At 44.6% G+C, this 18,513-nt stretch overlaps 1 protein-coding gene and 1 long non-coding RNA gene across 5 annotated transcripts in view; one reads left to right on the top strand and one right to left on the bottom strand.

Annotated features, from left to right (window-relative positions):
* Positions 1–18,513, bottom strand: part of LOC147305505 (IQ motif and SEC7 domain-containing protein 1-like) — a 183,376-nt gene that overhangs the window by 59,241 nt on the left and 105,622 nt on the right. The window lies entirely within an intron of this gene.
* LOC147305507 (uncharacterized) lies at positions 15,509–17,448 on the top strand. Its single transcript, XR_015126573.1, has 3 exons — positions 15,509–15,577; positions 15,677–15,861; positions 16,698–17,448. It is a non-coding gene; the product is annotated as an uncharacterized LOC147305507 (long non-coding RNA).

Below are 18,513 nucleotides of genomic sequence, written 5' to 3'. Positions count from 1 at the left end.
ACATTTGTCCAACTAAAGAAAACTGAAATAGCTTTTGGTATCAAGTAAGAATAAAAGTCGATGCAAACAGATCCAGAAATATTGTGGATGTAAGACAAAAGCAGCAGTTAGTGGATTCTCTCCTGTTTCCAAACGTGGCCTAATTTTCCTTTTTGAGTTTTCGAAGTGTTCTCTGTCAGCGTTTGAAGGTTTGCCCAACTGATCCTGGGACAGTTCCTGGACAGCTACACACTGAAAAGTAGGTCACATAATGATTACCTGAGCTAAACTAATTCAGTGTAATCAGTTTACACTGTGTGACGTTAGAGTGACTCCTTTCAAAGTAAAAAGGTTTCAAAACCTGAAAGCTCCTGTTTCAGATGTGACGACACAGACGTACTTTCTAATTTCACTAAAACCATCCAGTGTGTGACTGACCAACAAACAGAGACACACACCACACACACTCATCACTAACACCTGTTTGTTATGTATAAAATGTGGGGGAGTAAAACATTTGGACGGCAGAGACCTATGCAGCTCATCATACTTTGTAATGTCTTTAAATGGCTTCCAGGTGGTGGAGCAGCCTCCAGCGGCCATGCTGGGAGTCCCACGCACCTGAATGACTGCAGACGACATCCTTGAGTTTAGATCTGTGTGTATTTGGAACAGGAATCAGGAACCGTTCTGTACAACTGAATGTCTTTGATATACTGCTTAGAGATGCTGGTGACTCTCCAAATGAAGGAAGTGAGATCGATAATGGAATCACATCAATTCACGTCCCTAATTTGAAAGGTGATTGATGACTTTAAAACCCAATATTACCAAACTGTGGTGGCGTTGGGTTCTGATAAAAGCAGCTTTCCTCCTTTTGATGCAACTCTGGGGACAACAGCTATCGTTTCATCACAAGCATCCAAGAAGAATAAATAAATGAAGAGCTATCAGCACTAACGGCTAATGGTCAGCGCTGCTCATCGGGGAAATGAGCCTTCGGTGCCCATCTGCATTTAAGTGTGCACACGGCTGACACACAGTCTGTTTATGAGGAAACAATAAGGAAGCAAAGCAGAGCTATGCTTCTCATTTCCAGCCACAGTTTTAATACTTGTTCTCTTCGAGAGCAGCCTCGTATTAGCCACAGTTATTGAATTAAGTTCATCTTGTACTCAGCCCTGTGTATCCTCTGTCTGAAACAAGCTCCTCCCCCTTTAGTCAAAGTCAAAGTCAAAGTCAACTTTATTTGTCGATTCTGCCACATGTACAGGACATACGGAGAATAGAAATTGCGTTACTCTTCAATCCCTAGATAAATAGCAAATGAACATTTAAATATATTTAAATATAAAAGTGATTAAAAAATGCAAGTAAAATAATTAAAAAGTAAAAATTTAAATAAATACAATTTTACATATAACAAGAAAGCTATATAATATACAATATAATCCAGTTTTGAGCATCAGGTGGGCGAGGCTTCTGGGCTAGTTACCTGAGATGACCATATAAGGATGTCCCCTTTCTATGATGTCACACAAATCCAACAGTAGAAAAAAACCCTGCAGGAAACATGTTTGGAGCCGTCTGCAGCCTTAGCGATCACTATCCACAGGGTTAACCCTTAAGTGTTTGGGCCACTCATTGATGACCTGCTTGGGTGACAGTGGCAGCTTCAATCAACCGCAGAGTCAGCTGTTAAATGAAACTCAGTCTCAGGTAACAAGCTTCCTGTTCCACGCAGGCAGCAAGGACGTCTGAACCAAACGGGATATTTAAGCAGTGTGAAAGCATCTGACGCAGACACACTCCTGCTGAGTGCTACATGAGACCCAGTGGACGCAAACAAAGGAGACTTTAAGACAAAAGCTAAAACTGTTAAGTTTGCCAATGTGCTCATTAACCATTTTAGTCATTACAAACACAGATGGTAACCATATTAGCAGATATGTGTAGGCAGGTTAAATCATTGTAAACGAGTTACGACTTACTGCTCTCCTACTTATAACTATATGAACGTTATTTTGGTGATACACGTGGGAAATAATTGACCCCACAGTGTCCTCCTGTCCCCTCCTCTGTGATTGTTTCAAACCACCACATAACGAGCCGTTAGTGTTACAGTAGCAGAACAAAAAGAATTACGCACAACTTTAAATTTGACCTTTCCGTCCACCCACACCTGCACACAATGTAACACACGATGACCCGAGTCTCTCAACCCTGTCAACACTGTACTCGTGTGAAAACATTTCAGCAATGGAGGACTAAGTGAAATGGAGATGCCAGGTTCAGCCACATGCCTGAAACAAATGCTTTTAAATGACCCTTTGGCACCAAGTTTTCTTAAAAGTAACCATGTAGCTTTTAGCACCAAACCAGGGACTGAAGACGCCAGCAGCATCTGGATCAATAGCAGTAAATGAGTTACAAAGTGTTGTTGTAGCGTTTCGAAGCCAATTTGGTTACTTTGTTTCCTTGCGTCGTTTCTTTACAACAAGAACTGTTTAACTTGCTCAGAAATCTACTGGCCCTCCTTCTTCAGGGGTCTACGCCCTTCCAATAATCCATCCACGTGTGATGCGCGATGCTGACGGCCAGCTAGAAGCTTAAACTGAAACCTTATACGTGGCTCTGAGAAGCAGAGAGGTGCAGCATCGTGTTTATGGGAACTGCAGCGACAGACTGTAGGAATATTTAGACTCTGATTCAGTCATGTTTCCTGCAACGTTAGTTCAGTTTTACCTGCACTTGGAGGGTTGGCGGGTGTTAATTTCAGGCTAACTGCTGCCGTCATGCTTAACCAATTATTTTCTCACTATATTTAAACACACAAACACACATCTGAGCACCTTCTGGCTGTTCTGGGGGTGTTTGAAGCCCACAAAATACTGCAGAGCACAAAACACTGATTAATCTCCCTCTCTCGCTCTCACACACACATTTTACAAGCCACAGTTGTAGCAGTGCGGGCTGTTTATGTGAGCCCATCTCTCCTCTTCTGCTGCAGTAAAGCTGGTCGGTGTGTGTGCATAGGATCTGAGCTGAGCAGACATAATAAGCCCTGATCATCCACCCACAGCCCTGCACACACACACACACACACACACACACATACACACACACACACACACACACACACTGTACAGTGCAGGGTAGTTAGCATTTTGCTGCATCATGTCTCAGTCTGTCTGAGGAAACAGGAGAAGCAGAGAGACAGACTGAAGCTGCCAAAAACACTCTCCTATCCAACACAACGAGACTGTGATGACCTCAGGCCTCTGCTGTCCATTATTTCCACTGTTTCCATCATTAGGACATTTTCCAGTATTTTGGGTCTGTCAGCAGAGATGTCAAGTCAGGCAGGTTTGATTATAGCAGCAACACATAATCTTGATTATGTAACACGGTGAACCAACTTTCATGGAACTTCATATACAATGAAGACGAAAACCTAAAAGAACCAAAGGTGGAGGTGGTGGAGCACGCAGGGATGTCTGGTTGGGGTGTTTAGCCTGTTAGGCCTGTGCACATGGAGATCGTGTCCTGAGTAAGCTGATAATTTTGGATTTTTTTCCATTGAACTGACAAACAGTGCACTTTTTCACTTTAATGCCATCTTAGAAAGAAAACTTGCTCCCATTTGCAACCGGCTCCTCGAGCTCAGCATTTTAGCACGACTCAAGGGGTACGCAGCTAAAATGGGACCTCAGGGGGTCTCGACCAATCAGCAGCATTTGAGGTGTTGGCAGTGAGATCACCCTCGTGACCCCAAATCCAAGCTGTACCCTTTACATACTCTTAAAAAAGATTTCCACTGTGACTGATTATCACTACAGAAACACGTCGACAGAGTGATGACTGATGTGAAGAGAGAGAGGCTCTTTTGAAGAGAACCTGAGAGTTGGAGGTTCCTGTTGGACGAACAGTGTAGAATCACGCTCTGTGACTGATGTTCAGACAGCTGTGAGAAGGTGAGAGAAATCCTCAGAAACCTGACGCGTGATCTGAGTCTGACGAGTTCAGACATCCAAACTTAAATGTTCCATCAGTTTATACTGAACCCAACCCGCTGAAACCCAAAAGCCTGAACACAGACGGCTTCTTCTACCTATTGATCTTTTGATTTTTACTATGAATGGCAGTGAAATTAAACTCGTTCCAGTGGAATGAATATCCTGACCACTCGTTCCCATGTTGTTAAACTAGAAGCCATCTTGTAAGAGCTGCTGATGCTTCTTCAAAGCTTTATTTACGACCCTAACAAACCAGCCAACGTGTAAACCTCGCTGCTTTGGACATGACATCGACACGTGAGTCAAAATCAAAAGAAGCTTTGAAAAATCTAATTACAACAAACTATTTCCTTCTTCCTGTTTTCATCTCGGATCTACTGAGGTCAAGGTTAAAAACAAAAGCTGCATCATAAACAGAAAATCAACATGAGAGTAAAAGAGAAATTTTTATTCCCTCCAGGTTATAAAACTGTCGTTCTTCTCTCCTGTAGTATGGCAGGATGTTTCTCTAAACTGGTGATGTGCCCTAACTGACAGCAGCTGTTCCACTGATGTCCTCCTTTTCTTAAACAACATATTCTCTGTGTGCTAGTTACACCTGCTCAGCTGCTCAGGAACAGGCAACCAGCAAATCAGTGCATTTAGGCACGTAGACGTGGTAAAGACGACCTGCTGAAGTTCAAATCGAGCATCAGAACGAGGCAGAAACTTGATTTTAGTGACTCTGAACACTGGTATGGTCGTCGATGCCAGACGAGCTGCTCTGATTTCACAATCGTCCCACACAGTTATCTCTAAGGTTACAGGCAACGGTGTGAAAAAGAGAAAACATCCATGCACAGCAGATCTTTGTTGATCTCAGAGGTCAGAGGAGAAAGGGCAGACTGCTTGAAGCTGAAAGGAAGGACACAGTAAGTCATGTGACCACTTATTGAACACAAGATGTGCAGAAGAGCATCTTTGGATGTCAAACCTGGCAGATGGGCTCCAGCAGCAGGAGACCCCACTGGGAGCTCGAGTTCTGCTACGACATTCAAATTAGGGTTTGACCGAAACAACATGAAACCATCCAGCTTTGTATCAACGGTTCAGGCTCATGTTGGTGTAATCGTGTGGGCGGTAACTTTTTAGCACACTGTACTGTTTTCTATCCTCCCACCGATGCCTCATTACAGCAGGATGTTTCACAAATCTCACATTATCTCAAACTGCTTTCTTGAAAATGAAAATCAGTTCTCTGCACTCAAACGGCCTTCAGGGTCATCAGATTTCCATCCAGCCGAGCACCTTTGGGACGTGGTGGAGTGGGAGATGGTGTCAGGCATGTGTGACGCTCACAGGTCAGTGTGGACCAAAATGTCTGAGGAAGGTTAGATTAGATTAGATTAGATAGAACTTTATTAATCCCTCGGGTGGGTTCCTCTGGGAAATTCAATTTCCAAAAAAGCACAGCACCGACAGAAGTTACAGAGTTATACACACACACATATATATAAATACAGAGACAATATAAATAAAATATACAAAGGGGATAAATAGAATAAATAGGAATAAAAAATAAAAATACAAGTGAATTGCACATTTCAAGTATTGAGTCTATTGCACTGTTGACTATTTACAAAAAGTATTGCACAAGGTATTGTACAGTGAGGTGAAGAGGCACTACAGCTTAGTTGTTCCCTCCTTTGTCCTCCTGTTTCCCCTCCCTCTCCCCTCCAGAGAGGAGTTAAACAGTCTGATGGCGTGTGGGACAAAGGAGTTTTTAAGTCTGTTAGTTCTTGTCTTTGGGAGAAGCAACCTGTCACTGAACAGACTCTTCTGATTGTTTATGGCCGTGTGCAGAGGATGCCCAGCATTGTCCATAATGTCCATCAGTTTCTTTAATGTCCTTTTCTCTGCCACTGTCACCAGAGTGTCCAGCTTCATGCCGACCACAGAGCTAGCCTTCCTGATCAGTTTCTCCAGCCTGGATGAGTCCCTCTTTGCTGTGCTGCTCCCCCAGCACACCACAGCATAGAAAAGTACTCCAGCAACCACCGACTGGTAAAACATCCTCAGGAGCTTCCTGCAGATGTTAAAAGACCTCAGCCTCCTGAGGAAGTACAGTCGGCTTTGGGCTTTTTTATACAGGTGCTCTGTGTTGCATGAGTCCAGTTTATTGTCCACCCACAGCCCGAGGTACTTGTACTTGTTGACCACCTCCACCTCCTCCCCCTCTATCTGAACCGGCAGTGGACCTTCTCTGGACCTCCCGAAGTCCACAACCAGTTCCTTAGTCTTTGAGGTGTTGAGTTGCAGGTGGTTTGTGTGACTCCATGCGACAAAGTTCCTCACCAGACTTCTGTACTCCTCTTCCTGATCATCCCAGATACACCCCATGATGGCCGTGTCATCTGCAAACTTCTGAATATGGCATAATTCAGAGTTGTAGCAGAAGTCAGAGGTGTACAGGGTGAAGAGAAGAGGGGACAGCACAGTTCCCTGTGGTGCTCCTGTGCTGCTGACCACAGTGTCAGACGTGATGTCCTTCAGCCTGACGTACTGTGGTCTGTCGGTGAGGTAGTCGGAGATCCAGGCCACCAGGCAGGGGTCCACCTCCATCCTGTTCAGTTTTTCCTGAAGCATACAGGGCCGGCTGGTATTAAAGGCACTGGAAAAGTCAAGAAACAGGATCCTGACCGTGCCTTTTCCCCCATCCAGGTGTGAGTGGGCTCTGTGTAGGAGGTACAGGATGGCATCCTCCACTCCGACACCCGCCTTGTATGCAAACTGTAGTGGGTCCTGGGCATGTTGTACCTGTGGTCGGAGGAGGTTGAGGAGGTTGTTTCGATCATAATAGAAATAGTTGGGTTTTATTCTTTTGTTTTTTGTTTTGCTAAAATCGGTCTTTCAGTGTCTCCAAAGAGAGATTTCATTTTCTGGTTAAATAGCAGCTAAATAAAGAACAAACATAATACAGCAAGTATACCTGAGGATGGTTTCCCACAGGCATGGACTCAAAGCACAAAACCCGTCCAGACCATAATGAATTCACTGTTGATATTCAGGGTCCCTGAAGGATTGATTGTTACCCGTAGCATCAAAAGTCAGAGCCTAAAATATCATCATACATATTAACACATCACCTTCCTGCTCCCCAGAGGATGCACCATTCACATTTAATATCTTGTCTTTAAGCTTTGCATCCTCTGCTCTGCTGCATGTAAGGCTCAAACAGGAGCCAAGTCCTCAGTATGTTCCCTCTTACACAGGATAATAATGTCTGTAACGAGCGCAGCAGCCTGTAGGATCCTTCGCCCTGCAGCGTCCGTCCCGCTCGGCGTTTCTCACAGGCCTTACAGCCCGAGCGTGTCCCAGAAAGCCTGAGCGAGGAGTCGGGTCAAAATCAGCTCGGAGGTTTCCAGGCAACAGCCTCGCTCCTCATGGGATTAAAGCAACAATGCCGCTGAGTCAACTCCTTCAGCAACACTCCTCCAACAGCCTGCATGACTCAGTTTATGTCTTTTCTTCCTCAATACTCCCACTGGCAGAGCAGAGAACTAATGAAGCGCAGCACTGCTGGGGCTGAGGGCCGGATTCCCACCTGTGCTGCCAGGACGAACACGACTTCTCTATGGTACTGGAACGAAGCTACGTCGTGGATTCTTAGATCAGCAACAACACAAAACCGCGGCTCTAATGTCTCGCTAAGAGTTCCTGAAAGGACCAAAAGTACACGAACGACGCAGCGATTAACCACAGTCCTACTCCGAGAACAGCACACATCTGTTCTGACAAAAACAACACCGCCAGTGTCCTCCGACTTCACCCGACTGTGGAAAAACAATCCATGCTTTACTTTATTTCATGTTGTGCAGAAACACAGCTAAAAGCAGCATAACGTTGCATTAACAAGTGAAGGTTTTGGTAAATGACAAAAAAGGAAGGTATGAGTTCACTTTAGTGACATCTTTTTGCTTCACAGTGTTTCCAGCTGGTGTCAGTGTTGCAAAAAGATGTTTCTTTCTAGAAACCTCCAACAGCTCAAAGTCCCTGTGAGACTTCCAGATACAGATGGACAAACTGGTGATGACTAAACAACTGGACAGAGTAGTGGTGGACAAGCAGAAAAAGACGGCTGTAGTGATACTGAACGAAGCTCCCAGGCCTCTGGTAGAGGACCCGAGCTTGAAGGATAAACCGCCCACAGGGATGAGAGGGGAATTTTATTTCTCAAATCTCATCATTAGAGGACGCTGGTCTGGTGCTGCAATGTTTTAAGACTGTTCATGTAAACCAAGAATGATTTGTTCAGTTGGTTTCTTTGTATTATTTTTCCTGTGTAACTTCAGCGTATGGATCATAACAACTGTTAAAGGCGTTAAATAAAAAAAGCTGCTCTGTGCGCTGTCGCTATAAACAGCTGATGTCTGTGATTACACTCACTGTGACCGTCACATGATTCAAACTGTGGATCTTAACGTCTGTCTGTGGGAGAAAGGTGTCCGACAGACAGACAGACCGTCTGTTAGCAGGATCGCAGCGAGAGTGTGAGGTCAGAGAGGAAAAAGTCAAAACAACGGTCGACAGCAAACTCATTACTGAAGCAGATTAACCCACAACCTTGTATGACAAGAGAGGGAGAGGAAGGACGAGCACCGGACTCTCAACGTATGTATGCAGCCCAAAGACGGGAAAAATAAAAATGTGTGACCTTTCTCACTTTTACATAAAAGTCATGGAAGCAACATTTCTGAACCACTTTAAACAGAGAAAGTGCATAAACGATGTTTTTAGGAGAAAAGAGAAATTGTTGAAGGACAGACAATCCTGTCCCACTAATGTGTCCACTGTCTTATTTTCTTGCCTCTTTTAGACTTTTTCAAACTCAGTACAGTCGGACTTAGAGCTGTATAGGAGGGCCCACTGGTTTCTGTAAGTCAGCCTCATTTACTTGCTTCCCAGCGGTGTAATGAAGGTCATGACTAACATTAATGACTGCCTGGGGGCCAATAAGTGAAACACTGAAATAAGAAGCGGATATTAGCTCAAAGGCTGATCCTGGCTACACCGGAAGATTCAAAAAACAGCTGCCTCCAGACTTTGAACCTGGCAATAAATCATAGCTTTGCAATTTTTCAGGTGTTTCTTTGAAGAATAAATGATATCAGGATTTCTCCCACAGGTTTTTCCTCTGACTCTTCCCTGTACAGCATCTCTCTGTCAGCTTAAGTAGAGGCACAGCAGTGGAAAAGACATCGCGTCTAAAGGACCAACAGGTGGAAGGAAAAACTGGGAGCAAACACCACAAACACGTCCACGGCCACTCATCTGTCCTGTGTCGCAAGTAGCTGGAGCCGATCCCAGCCGACACTGAGCGAGAGGCGGGAGCACCACGGACAGCTGCCTGGTCGGACGTCGAGACAGACGCTCGCATCCTCACTTACCGCCAATTTAAAATCACCAATGAACCTAACAAGCATGCATGACTGTGGGAGGACGCTGGAGCACCTGGAGCAAACCCACACAGAGTTGGAGAGAACGTGCGCACAGAAACCCTCTGTAGTGCACAACTATACGGCCCCGTCAGACCGACTCACAACTGAAAAACAGCAGCACACACTTCTCTCCTCGCACGCTTCAGAGCCCAGAATATCCCACAATTCATCACTGCCTTCAGTGTGACACCAGGCCAGCTGTTGCAGGCACCACAACCAACAGACACGAAGATGTTTTTAGAAGTTCACATAATGCGTTCAGCCTCAGTCGTTAAGGCGTTTCAGAGAGATGAGGGCAGATTGTGTTTCAGTGCTCGTTTGTTCTCCGTAGTGTTTTTATCGCACACGTTTATTGTTCATCCTCATAACTATGGCTGTCATTCTAAATTCTCTACAGCACAAAACCCTAGATGCTGCTAAATGTGCTGTTTGCAGTGATTGGTGGTAACTGTGAAATTAGCCCTCCTTCATTGAGGTTATTTTCTGTCATTATCAACACAAACATCCAATAACTGGTCCCCTAAGATGCCTCTCAAAATAATATCACATTAAACCTTCTATGCACAGGAGGCCTGCATGCTTCAAGAGAACTGAATTTATTGATTTAATCCTTCCTGTTTTTACATCTTCATGTGAAAATAAAATCAAAACAAACCACTTGGGTGCTGCTGGCTGCAAACAAACATACACAGTGTGCATGACGGATACCAGAACGAGCCCCACAGTTAAAGTGACCGTGAGGAATGAAGAACAGACCCACAAAACCACCGCAAACACTTTCAGTTTGAGCACAAAGCAACCACAAACATGCACATTTACCACAAAATAACCAGAAAGCCACAACAAAGTGATATGAAACAACCAGTGAGATACTCAGCAACCAATATGAGTTGCAACAACACCACAAAAAAACAACAGCAACAGCAAAATGACAACCACTGACAAAAAACCAACTGAGAGAAACGCAAAACATCTGCAAAATGATGTGAAACAAACCTAGAGACCATTACAAAATCCACCGACTGTAAAACAACCACAAATGGAAAACAAACCACAGCTAATCAGCTCAGAAATGTCAAATAAGTGCTTTCACACTGTCACTGACAAAACCTGAGAACTGATTAAAAAACCCTCAAAATGACCAAAAAATTATGAAAATCCGCAAAAAAATACAAAAAGAGGCTTCAGCGAAAACACCTGAGAACCAAAACCAACAACGTGATGAAAGAAATGTGACCATAAAGTGAAGAAAACAACAAAAAACATCCACAAAAACAAAAGAGAAACTAACCAAGAGCAAAGTGATGTCAACAAAAACGAGTCCAACAGGAGAAAAGGAGCAAACAGCGAGAACAGTTAAAGAATGAGCAGAAACAGCAGGGCTGAATGTTGGTGTCTTTGTTACTGTGATCCCGGAGAGCCACTGTATCATAACCCGCCCGTGAAAGTGCTGGCAGTGGGATCGATCCTGCATCTAATGGTGATCCCAGCTCTCTGTGGATACAATCAGCTGATGAACAAGAGGCCCATAACTGAGCTCATCTCCTAATGACCTCTCATCGCGAGAGGGAGGGAGGGAGAGCCATTAAAGCACATCTGAGTCTAGATTTCCACGCACATTACATGAAGCTGCCACACGAGCAGATCAGGAGCACCGCGGTGCTTCGAGTCTGAACCCAAACAGGTCCAAAGTCTCCTTTAGAGACACTGAAAATCACTTCAAACCTTCTAATTCAGCGGCCCGAGTTCCGTTTGCGCCCACTCAGCGCGCTCCGCCGTGTCTGCGCCTCCTTCACGTGAAAAGTTTGACACGTTACGAGCTGCGGCAACGACACACCTACACCAGAAAGGTAGTGAGACATGCACCAAGGGAGACAGGAGGGAGAGAGAGAGAGAGACAGGTAGGCAGGAGGAGGCGCACACGCACGCTCGCACACGCACAAAATGACAGGTGATTAGCGGTGACGGCAGTGACATCACCTGTAACGACGCCGTTAGTCTGAATAACGTCGCGTTTCATTAACAGCCACGAGCATCAGCTGCTCGGCAGTGCGGCACCGCGGGCGGAAAACACGCAGAGGGTCCGCCGCTGTGCGCGCGCCCGTGTGTGCGCGTCGGCTTGTTTCTTACCAGTACAGCAGCTTGTTGTGCAGGATCGCGGGCGTTTTGTCCGAGGCGCAGTTGATGCACCACATCGTTGCTGCTGTTGATCAACGCGGCGGCAACAACAACAACAACCACCGGGAGGAGACCGGAGAGAGGGAGGGAGGGAGGGAGAGCCGAGCGGAGATCCAGTGCTGCCTCAGCCTCTCTCTCCTGCTCTGTGTCCTCCTCCCTCCACCGCTCTCTGCTACCCTCGCGCCTCGTCAGAGACGCATCATCATCAGCCCTCCTTCATCGCCCTCTCTCTCTCTCTCTCTCTCTCTCTCTCTGTGTGTGTACTTTTACAGGTCTGGACTTCCTCCTCCTTCGTCGCTTTCTTTAATCTCCCCGCTGGACCCCAAAGTGAAGTATTAACGTGTCTGCGAGCTCAGTGATGATTCTGATCATCCAAATATGTGAAAACATCCGAAAAGTTTCGTGTAAAAGTGTCAGAAACACTTTGACACAGCAGCTGGTGTTAAAGGTCTCCACAGATGTGAAGAAAACACGTGAAAGATCTACTCAAGCACATCTCAGAGGGCATGTCCACACGTGCTGCTTATTAAGCTCTACTTACTGCACTACATTTATTAGTCAGGGGCTGACGGGTGGCCAGCAGACAGCAAAGATGGTGCAGCCCGATGGGGGAGGTCACACTGTAATGTTCTGGCTTTATCAGCAGCTAATGGCTTCAAATACTAGGATAAATAGATAAATATAGAGATACAGGTATAAATATATAGGGCTGGACCAGGTGACCCTGAATCCTCCCTTAGTTATGCTGCAATAGGCTGCTGGGGGACTCCCATGATGCACTGGGTGTTTCTTCTTCACTCACTATGTGTTAACAGACCTCTCTGCATTGAATCATACCTGTTATTAACCTCTGTCTCTCTTCCACAGCATGTCTTTATCTTGTCCTCCTTCTCTCACCCCAACCAATCCCAGCAGATGGCCCCGCCCCTCCCTGAGCCTGGTTCTGCTGGAGGTTTCTTCCTGTTAAAAGGGAGTTTTTCCTTCCCACTGTCGCCAAAGTGCTGCTCATAGGGGGTCATATGATTGTTGGGTTTTTCTCTGTATGTATTACTGTAGGATCTACTGTACAATTTAAAGTGTCTTAAGGCGACTGTTGTTGTGATTTGCGCTATATAAATAAAACTGAATTGAATTGAAACACCAGAAGTTCGTGGGTGTTGGTTTCTGGTCTTATTGTTTCCGTAATGTGGTGCAAAACATAAAAAGCGAGAAGCTATCTTTTGTAATTGGGATAAAAAGGTGAATTCATGCCGACCGGAGCTGTAAAACACGCCTAAATTGTTCACAGCTCTAAGGATAATTTGGTAATTAGAACAAAAGGGAGGAAAAAAAGTTTCTTTATATTTCTATTCATTTAAATTTCACATATTTGCAGCTTGTATGCTTTGAATAATTCAGAACAAAAACACAAACAAACCCACCTTGTTTTACAGGTAAACCTTTGAGCATTATCATCTTTGCATGCAACCTGCATGAGTGTTCCTGTGACTGACTTCAGCTCCTGTGTCAAAGATGCCTCTCTGCTGCAGTTTTACATCAGCTAATAAACTGTAAACGAATAAACATAAAGTCGTAAGAGCTAAATCTAAACTCTTTTTAATCACTGTTGCCCAGTTTGATGCCATTTATTGGTTAAAGTATCTAAACTACCATCATCAACAAAGCCTGATGAGCTCTCTCTCTCTCATGGAGCCAGAAACCAAAGTATACGACAGCAGAAGAGAGACCATCGATCGGGTCATTGTCACACGCATCAGAAAATCATTATACAGTCATCTGCAGGCCCATCGTTTCTCACAACGCCATTTAAATCAGAGCCTCCTTCTAGCCATCATCATAAAAACAGTAACGAGGTTCATCCTTTTTGCTTCTGAAACCAGCTTCGTCTACACTTCAAAGAACACAAAAAGGGACTGTTTGCTAGGCAATGTCGCCTTGGTCACTGAAGATGGAGAAAATGCTCAAGGTCACTTTTACTGAGCAAAGTCTTTAAATGACAACACGCGAGCTGTTTGATGCCTCATAGACACAAGAAAAACATGCAAACTCAATTCAGTTCTATTTATATAGAGCCACATCCCAAAAACAGTTACCTCAAGGGACTTTATACTGTAAGGTAAAGATCCTACTATATTACTGAGAAAACCAGACGACCCCATATGAGCAAGCACTTGGTGACAGTGGGAAGGAAAAACTCCCTTTTAGCAGGAAGAAACCTCCTGCAGGGGCGGGGCTGTTTGGTAGTCGGACACAGGCAGCCAGCTGCATGTTGGAACGTGACATCAAAGAAGATAACAGAGTTATATCCTCAGAATGAGCTACAGCACTTTCAGAAAGACATCTACTGTAATGAAATGTATTACCCATCAATGTAATCCATTGTTGTAAATTTAAATGTTATTAAGAAACAATCAGACAAAAGTCTGACCATCAAACTTCAAAGGTCCCAGCGAACCCTTCTGCAGCGAGCCACGGCATCCCTGCTGTTTCCTGTGTGAGACTTCCCACTGCACAGATGATAAATGACGTCCTGTGCTTCATGATGTGATTACTAAACTCTGTCAGAGAAGAAAAATCCACAAACATCTTGGTTTGTTTTGTATTTGTGAAGTGGTTAAAATGACCGCACCCTCCAGGGTTTAGACGAGCAGCATGTTTGCTTAAATCATCATCATCATCCTCGCTCTAAAACAAAACACACATTCATTTTTAAGTAACTGATTTATATATTACAGATATTGTTTCTATTTAAGAATGTAAAAAAAACATTCTTGGAAAAACCATCGCTCTGCATTTCTGAGTGGACGAACAGCTTATAGTTTTGAGTCTGAGGATGTGTTTTTTCACACTGACTCATTAGCAGCGAAGCCGAAGCTTCATTTTTAGCTGAGGACCAGAAAAAAGAAGTCACACATTTATTTCAAGTACTTAAAGAAAGCAGCAACAGACGTCAGACTTGTGAGAATTTACGGAGTCTGCTGGTGTCTCGTGACCATGAACCGAGAATCTCGTCGATCGTAGCCGATAACCCAGCCTGGTTTTGGTGAGGAGATGCTGACCGGCTGCAGGGAGCAGCTTTCTGACAGAAGCAGCGCGATGAGTGGCAGCTGACTGCAGCCAAAGTGGGCGAGACGCCAGCGGCAAAACGGCCCAAATATTCCAACAAAGCCTCCTCTCCGTGCACGTGCTCATCCACTGACATCAAGGAAAACATATCCATGTAGTTAAAAAGTGCAGGCAGCTTTCTCTTACATGAACTTCTGTGTGTCAACACCACGTGATGTCGTTTTACAGAAGACCTGACACACGCAGCTGAAGGTGCATCGAAGCCTCCTGTGGAACGGCTGCATCACTCCACTGTATTCAGGGGATTGTGTGATCAATAAATACAGGTCCTTATTTAAAAACAAACTGGTGCTTGTGCTCCCAGAGCTGCTGCTGCTGATGTAAAAGAAGCTTTATGTCTGATCGATTGATAAGAAAGCCAGAAGTGTTGCGACACGCTGTCACGATGCAGCTCGCTGAAGTGTGAGGAGCTGCTTTGGGGAACCCCTTGTTGGAAAATATCTGAGTGAGCGATAAAAGGTGAAGGCTCGGAGGTTAAACTGGAAGCAGAGCACAGACTCAAATGTGACGTTTTGTCAGCTTGACTTTGAAACTGACGAATTTCAATAGGAAGCATATTTCTGTCTGCATGTATGTGCAGACTTCAAAGTACATTTCACCATGGCAACCAAGAAGACAGAGCTGTTTTAACTGTCATCTTCTTATCAAGCTAACAAACAACTTCTTTTGAGCTTTTATTGCAGTTTGTAGATGATGAATGATGCAGTGTAAAAATCTGTCATGTGCGAGGCTCGAACAGCAACACATTAATTCCATGTCCAAATCAGCACTTTTCCACTGTTAAAGTGTAAAATAGTCCAGGTGAGTTATGAAAATATTAATTTCATGTAGTAATCAGTAAATATGAAGGACAGACAGATTACATCGGAGGGTCGGCTCTCAGTCCCTTCTCGTTTGCAGTGGTGACGGACAGGAAGTCAGAGCTGAGGTGGTTTGGACATGTGCAGAGGAGGGAAAGTGGATACACAGGATGATGAAGATGGAGCTGCCAGGCAGGAAGAAAAGAGGAAGAACACAGAGAAGATCCGAGGATGTAGTGAAGGAGGACATGTTGAGGGTTGATGTGATAGAAGAGAATCAAAGGGGTAAGACATCATCCTACAAAGCCAGCAATGGCTGATATATCAGAGCGTCACTGGTACAGCATAAATCTGCAGGGTTGGTACTTTGTTAAGGCTGGCAGGTATGAGAGATTTTTTAAAAAGAGATGCAAAATTAGAAAATATAACAACATTTTCTGATTTTGCATCACTAAAGTCTGATATGTTGCATGAAATATCTTGTTATTTGTAGCACAGAGGGACACACAGGGTTGGTCAAATAGTTTGTTCACTGATTTGTGGAAACAACTCAGAAACATAAAACACCAGTGAAAGCAGCGATGTTTTAATGCCTAACCGACTCTGTTAGTCGCACAAACTAACCAGCTGCAGCAGAAGATGAAAACCTCCCCTCGTATTTGTGAATGGAGTCTAGTGTAATGCAATACTTTCACCTCCTCTTCAGAAAGATCTGTCCGGCTGCAGGGGAAGTGGTTAAAAGCGTCCACTATCGATTCTTCCAGCATTGTAAAATCTGCTGAGCGTCCACAGGCGATCACCCCTTTAGCTTGTGTGTCTGCAGTGGGTGTGGCCTACGCCGTCTACTACAGATAACACAGATTCTGAGCTGAACGTTATACAAAAGCACTTAAAAAACACTGCACACACGGTGCTATCCTATTAGTAAAGAGAGCATTTTTATGTTAAATATCAGATAGAAAGATGTAAAATAGTTTTTCCGTGTCCTGAAAACCGCAGCAGCTCCTGACTGAGACACCAACAGATTTTAAACATGACCTGTGACATCACAGATGATCTGCACTTTACATCCATCAGTAGCAAACACACAATGTGTATTTCTGTTTATCTGATTAATACAGAAATATGGGTTTTGGTCCATACGTCGCAGTCCATGATCCCGGAGAGCTTCCTGTGTCGGAGGTCAAACTTTATAAGACGGAAATGTCAGCGGGAAACCCAGTGGCTCCTCCCACTTTGTTTCAGTGAGACAGCTGTTTCAGGTTCACAGGAACCCGGGGTCACGCTTCAGAGCAGATAAGAATATTTCTCGGTGTTATTCAGCTGATATGTTTCAGACACGATGCAGGCAGGCTGTTTCTCACAGCCTCAAAGTTCCACGAGCTGAATATTTTCGCTGCAGATGTAGCCCAGATGTGCACGTTTCAGGAAACATCCGGAAACAGCTGGACCAGAACCCTGGTTCTGTGTATTCCTCTGAAATTATGGCCTCATCACCCCCCCCCCCCATCGTTCATTCAATCTCATGACAGTTACCGTGGGCAACACTGTGAAACATGAAAGAGCTTTCCTGGTTTCCATGGCAACAGGAACTGGGGCTTTGCATAGTTTTGTGCTCTGTGACAGAATGCACTGACCCACACATGGTTCTCCCTCCTCCTGTCACCCGTCAGTATCTTTTCTCTGACCACCCGTCCCTCTCCTCCTTTTATCCTCTTTCCCAACTCTTCCCTTTTTCAACATTTGCTTTGAGCTACTTCTTTTTATTCGCCTTTTCCATCCCCTTTCTCCTATCTCTGTCTTTTTCTCCATCCATCATTGACTCACCCCCCACCCCCTCCATCCCTCCCTGCACAGTGACTCTTCAGCCTGGGGACAAGCTTCTATAATTCATCATTACTTCTCATAAGCTGCCCTCTTCCCCTCCTCCTCTTCGTCATTATTTTCCTTTTCTCTCTTTTTCCTTCCTCATGTTCTTCAGAAAAAGAAGTACAAGTAAAGAAATCTGTTTCGACACTGATTCTTGTAGTTTGTTGGGGATATATGAGGTTAAAGGCGCCGCATATAGAACAGTTAGCATAGTAACAGAACTAAAAATATGAGACGTCCCCACATTTCAGTTTCCTGTGGAATTATTAAGACTTTTTCCATGAAAATCTATGAAAAGATGTCTTAGATGCTTAGATTCAAGTTCCTTTCCTTAATCCTTCCTCTCTGCTTCATCAAGACACCAACAATGTGCAACACTAGATACTGTCAGCTTAGAAATAGCCCCCAATATAGCCTCCCCCCCACACAAACCAAACCCCACATAAAGGACAAAAACATTCGGACTCTTATTTCCTAAAGTACAGACGGGGCTCTGCTGCTGTCTCAGTCAGGCGGCACCCATCATCCAGGCCAGCCTCCTCACCAGGTTTCTGGTTTTGTGCAAACATGCATTCAAAAAGCAAGTAAAGTGTCTACAGACACCATCAGGTAAACCCTGCAGGTCATCCAAGCTCCTCTGAAGCCTGCCAGTTTATGTTTCTCTTTCAGCTGCTTTTAGCAGTTGGTGAACATCGAATTTCCTCCCGAGTCTAAGTCAGTGTGTGCTGTCACTGATGCCTGTCCTGCTCTGTATGGGGCCTGACGGCTGCTCTTTGTGCCTTATGCTCTCCATGTTTGCACATGTGAGGCCACCATAAAAAAACAGGAAAGGAACAGAGTGACAGACATGAGGAAGACATATTTACATAAATCGTTTTAAACAATGTTTTCCTGTAATATTAAGAAGGATGTGTAACGTCACTGTGTGGAAACATACTGGAAAGTTCTACGAGAACTCTGAAGGTCACCCAAGGTAAGCGGGAGCGAGACGTTAGCAGCAGATGCTTGAAAGCCTCAGTGTTTCCTGCTTCACACACTGCAGCTGGATCGAGGTTTGTCCTCCTCTAA

The sequence above is a fragment of the Aulonocara sp. 'chitande type north' Nkhata Bay genome, linkage group LG20 (genome assembly GCF_057382095.1).
Source record: "Aulonocara sp. 'chitande type north' Nkhata Bay isolate Kocher_YH1m ecotype deep benthic linkage group LG20, A_spYH_male_GT1.1, whole genome shotgun sequence".
Classification (NCBI taxonomy): domain Eukaryota; kingdom Metazoa; phylum Chordata; class Actinopteri; order Cichliformes; family Cichlidae; genus Aulonocara; species Aulonocara sp. 'chitande type north' Nkhata Bay.
The sequence above is the reverse complement of the archived record's forward strand: the minus strand, read 5'-3'. Positions and strand labels throughout refer to the sequence as shown.